The sequence below is a fragment of the Cynocephalus volans genome, chromosome 1 (assembly GCF_027409185.1).
Source record: "Cynocephalus volans isolate mCynVol1 chromosome 1, mCynVol1.pri, whole genome shotgun sequence".
Taxonomy (NCBI): Eukaryota; Metazoa; Chordata; class Mammalia; order Dermoptera; family Cynocephalidae; genus Cynocephalus; species Cynocephalus volans.
This window is the reverse complement of record NC_084460.1, coordinates 75,024,432-75,029,862: the sequence shown is the minus strand read 5'-3', so window position 1 is coordinate 75,029,862 and position 5,431 is coordinate 75,024,432.

The following is a 5,431-nucleotide window of genomic DNA, read 5'->3' as shown; positions in this document are numbered from 1 at the left end:
TATACCTTCTCCCCTTTGTGTTCACTGTTTCCTCTTCCTGGAATGCTCTTCTCCCAGATATCGCCATGGGTCATTCATTACCTTCAACTTTTTTCTCAAGGTCACTATCTCACAGAGGTCTTTCCTAATACTACCCTATTTTTAACTGAATCCCTGCTCTGTCTACTAAACATGGTAATCTCTATCCCTTTTCACACAGAACATATGTATTGATGGGTTTTTATTTGTTTTCTTGTTTGTTTTGTTTTTGTTTTTTTGTTTTGGATGCTGGCCAGTAAGGGGATTCAAACTGTTGACCTTGGTGTTGTAACCACTCTCTAACCAATTGAGCTAACTGGCCAGCCCCTCTTTTCCCTGCTTTATTTTTCTCCTTAGTACTTATCACCTGTATTCCATATATTTCATATATTTACTTATATTCTACTTATTTTACTTATCTATCCCATTCATTATCTTTTTCCTTTTTCTAGAAAGTAATTTCTATGATGACAGAAGTTTTTTTGCTTTAAATGTTTCTTAAGTGCTATATATGCAACAGTTTTAACAGTGCCAGGTGCTCAAAAATACTTGTTAAATGAATGATTCAATTCATGTCTGGTTGTGCTATCAAACTTTACTTTATCATTGCCAATGACAAGGACAGAGTATGGGTTGAAGTCCTCAGACCCTTCTTTTTATCAGCCTTCAGCCTTATCGCTCAGCTCATTGAACCAGTCTCCTGAAGGTGCATTTCATTTAACTGCAATTTCAAATTGACATAAGGAATCAGATTCCAGCAGCACTTGGAACACATGAGAACAATATTTAGGCTAATAAAATGCCTAACATAATAACTGTCTACCTAACCTACCAAGATTTTGTATGTTGGATTACGATCTCTTGCAAATGAAATCACCAATTCACGTAGCACATGGTATTGTTATCAAGACTGGCTCATTTATGTGAATATTTCAGCCCCTTGACTACTTCACTCTAAATGTAGGTGCTGAGTGAGCTATGACTGGAGGTGGGGGTGGGCAGTGCAGAGTACTCAGTGTGTGCACGTGTACATTTTTATGAGATTGAACACCTTAGCTGGTGTCCCATCTGCATCTCCCTTTGGAAATGAACAGCTGATCCCTGAACCAAGAAGGGCTGAAAAAGAGAGCTGGAATTATAACTGCTTAATTTGCTTTGGGGTGGGATTTTTCTTAATAACGCTAAAATGCCAAATGGAAAGGAGGAGCATGTTGTTTAGAGAAACTGAAGGCATAAATATTCAAGTTTTTATTCTGACAATCTACTTTGAGTCGGGTGAGCGAATAACTTAAGGGTGTAAGAAAAAAGACTGCTTTTAAAAATCATAAATTTTGATTTCTTTTATGCCAACTTTTTGGATGAGCTTAACATTCTTAGTGAGCAGTGCTTAGCCAAATCCTGGGTCTTCCTATGAGACATGAGTAGAAAAAAATAAAGAAACCGAAGCCTGAGGAAGAATCTTCATTTGGTGCCTATGCCTCGGCCTCTTCCTGGTTGTTCTTGTGACTGTGTAGGTTTATGCTGAGTTTTCAGTACAAGAGGGTCTGATATTTCCTTAGCCTATCTATGAGGTCAGTTTTATTTCTTGCTCAGTTTATTTAGTTCATTACATTAACAAATCATTGGAATGAAAAACAAACTGCTCTGGACAGAGGCAACTTTCCTAATTTATATCAGTAGATGAAACAGGGTTGCAACATCTCCACTCTTTACAAAAAAATAAAAAGCAATACAAAAAAGCCTAAAATCAACCAAACAAAAAGTCCTCTCCTATGGATTTGGCAACATCTCCAAAAAGTTCATGGAAAGATTCATATTATCTTTTAATTCTATTTTTCCATGAACATTTTGAAGTACCCTTGTTTATACTTCAAAACATCATGTTGTACTTGGTAAACACATACAATCTCGTCTGTCAAAGTGAAAAATAAGATTTAAAAAAAGGAGACAAATTGGAAATGGAAATCATCACAAAGCCTGAAGCATGAAATCCTGAGCCTGAACGTTGGCTTAAAAATTCATTCCCTCCTAGATAATTTGACTTGATAAAGCTAGAATAGTGAGAATCTTGTGTATAATATGGTATATTTATCATGATATAGGTCATTTCCTTTACTTTCCTCAACATGTTTTTCAAATTGGTTCCAAGTTGATCCAACTGCCTTTAGTGGAGCATATCAAAAGTATAACTGCCCTTAATATGAAAGATTGGTAGCAACCGTTGTTGAAAAACTGACACTGCATTGGAACTGTCTCAGCAATGAAGTTGTGCTTTGCAAAAGCCACACACTCTGTAATATTTGTCTTTGTGATAAGTTTTTGCATGAAGTCTGTCCTGATGTTAACACTGAGAAGGCGCATCTTGCCCTCTTCAATTTCTGAGTTATAAATCTTTCCAAGAAGGCAAAGCAAACCAAGGGATATTATATACTTTTATAGGCTCAATATTTCCATACTGATTTCACAGATATTTTAGTTTGCTACACCATATATCACAACATGGACTCTATGTCCATTAGCCATTAATTATGTACACTTGGATTTACTTTATGACTTTTGGCCCAATGAATGTATAATTTCTGTGTAGGTAGATAATATGACAATACATAATGTTAAGTGGGTCTTTGGGAATGAAATGGAATTTATTAAAATAATGTAATCTGTATGGACATATCCCAGCTCACGTGGGCGCTCTTTTAATCCATGCTATTTCTTAAATACTGTATTTGCAATTTAAGCACAGCCAAATGCTGCCACTGCTGTTACAAAGATACATTAGATTGATAGAATGATGCTGCATTCTTTATGACTGCAGAAAATAATGACTTCCTGTGTTCTCTCTAATCATGTTTTTATGGTTTGTTTTCCAAAATACTGCATACTTGACCTTAAAAAGGGAAAAAGACTGAACATTTCATTTAACGAGTAATAAAAAGTTGGGTTCTCATTTTGCATTTAAATCTATGGGGAATACATTTTACTATAAGATATTTTCATTATGATCCCCAGGTCTTAGAAAATTCTGGCTGACTCTGGCTGCTCGAGGACTGTATATCTCAATAACTGAAAATAGATTCAGTGGACTTTGACCCAATTTATTTTCTGTGTCTCCAAGTTGAAAGCCATTTTCTAGTGTTCCATGAGATTTTAGGAAGCCACTATTTCTAGTAGAAGGAAAAAGCAAGTTCATGCTTGATTTTCCTCCCTCTTCATGAAGTTACCTTTTAATAGTTCTCCCACTACAAATCCTAGACTAACAGGTCATGATGGTACTGTCTACTGCACCTTGTCTAAAAGGTAGAGAACTTCTAGTACACTCCTCTTAGGAAAGTATCTTATTTGAACAGTTTGCTGCTTTGAAGTATACATTTAAAAATCTGGTCTTTTTCAAATGTTCAGATCTCTTACATCAGGCAATTTGTGTATTTAACATTATTAATATAAATGGGAAGAGCCCAAACAAAATGCTAAGGATCGTTAAAATAAAACTATTTTAAAACATAATAAGAAGTGTAATTACTCCTTTCCTTTGGAAATAACACCATAGACAAGAAAAAAAAATTAATTTGGAACTTGCTCTTCAGTTGGTTAAGAAACTGAACTCCCCCAATTTTGGCTACATAGACCTTACTCCCAAGTTATGAGGTTGAGGGATAGAATCTGTTTTTTTATTATTCTATTTATTTATTATCTAGGGACTTTTAATAAAAGTGCATTACCTTTGTGTAATGAAGTCTTTAAAGCACTTCAGTAATGCTGGTTAATTTAGTGAATTGTAAAATTTACATATGACTCTGATAACCATATAGCTTAGAATTTCTGTTTTTGTTATCGAAGGTAATATAATATTCATCTTTAAGAAGTGTTTGATAATTTCAAGAAATATATTTTAGAAAATATATCTCAGAGAATCTGTGTTTTTAAAATTCTCACTAGCAAAAGTGAGCGGCAACAGATAAACCTGTTTTTTCCTCAGGCTGTTTGTAGAAAGATGTTCAGAGGTTCTGTTGTTCTCAGTTTGCTTTTCTTGTCTTCAGAGTATTGCGTACACGTTCTGTAGCATCTTTGCAGAATAAATTAATCTTAATGAAATGTGAAATATTCATAATCCATCTAATTCATTTAATGATCATTCAAGAATTTAATGTTTCTATTGCTAACACAGTGTAGAAAAACATGCTTCACTTCTCATCAGGATTTATTTGACGAATGTCAACTTATTTTCAAAATATCACTGTTGATAAGCATTAAAATTTTATCAGAATTTAGTGATTCCGTTGTCACTCTGTCTGTACATAATCCAGGCATTTCTAAGTAAGTTTTTTAGACTTGTTATTTTCAGTTTTTATAACTGGCACTTGTAACCACAGAAGCTCACTCTGTAAGGGAGGGCAGACAGCAAACATGTGGAGGTGTGTGGAGGGGAGGCTGTGGAGGTGATTTTTGGTGAGTGCCCACTATGCACTGAGCACTATGCTAAGTGATTATATAGGTCTCATTTCACAATGTGAAACTGTATGTTTGTAAAGCATATTACACCTCAACTATCCTGGCTTATGCCTAATTTTAGTTTCTCAGCTCTGACTGCTGGGTTGCTTATTGTTGTATGTAGTAAAATGACACAGTAGCAAGCCATGGAGACTTTTTATAGATCGGTGGAAGGACTTAGTATAGCATACTGGAGCTGTCAGGGAGTTTAGAGCTCATCACATCCAATCTCCTAATTTTATGGAGGAGGAAACTGGGACTCAGGGAGGTTAAGCAACTTCCTCATGGCCCCCCTGTCACTAAATCGTGGACTCATTGTACTTTTGGATTATTTCCATGCATTCCAAGTGTTATGATCTTTCCTGGGCCTTGGATCTTTGGATTGAGTGGATTCCCTTATCTGTTTTTATTTTATTTTTAGACATCCACCATCTTGTTTCATTTCCTCTGGTGGTGGTGTCTGGATCTTTGCAAGTATCTTGCTGTAGCTGTGTTAGGGCTGGGAAGTTCTGAGAAATCAAACCTGAAGTTTGACATTATGAGATTTGAGTGAATGTAAATTAGGATTTATCGAAATGTATACCAGGAAGCTCAGCCACAAAATTGCTTGAAAGACTAAGTCGGAATACACATATCTTCCTACATCTTTCACAATGCATTATTTGTGCCTGCCTATTGTGCCTACCTATTAAATCTTTATAAGCATTTTTTATTCAAGCCAGAGCTAGAAGTATAAAAAGATTATGAAAGGATCAAAGCATTTTTTCCTCAATTTCCTTGAGCTATAATACGAATCCCTTCATGCTAGCGAATCTATTCATAGAAATGTGTTTGTCAGAGAAGAAGATATCACCCAGGATCCCATCAGTGAAACACACATTCATTTGATCTGTGTGTGTGTGTGTGTGTGTGTGTGTGTGTGTGT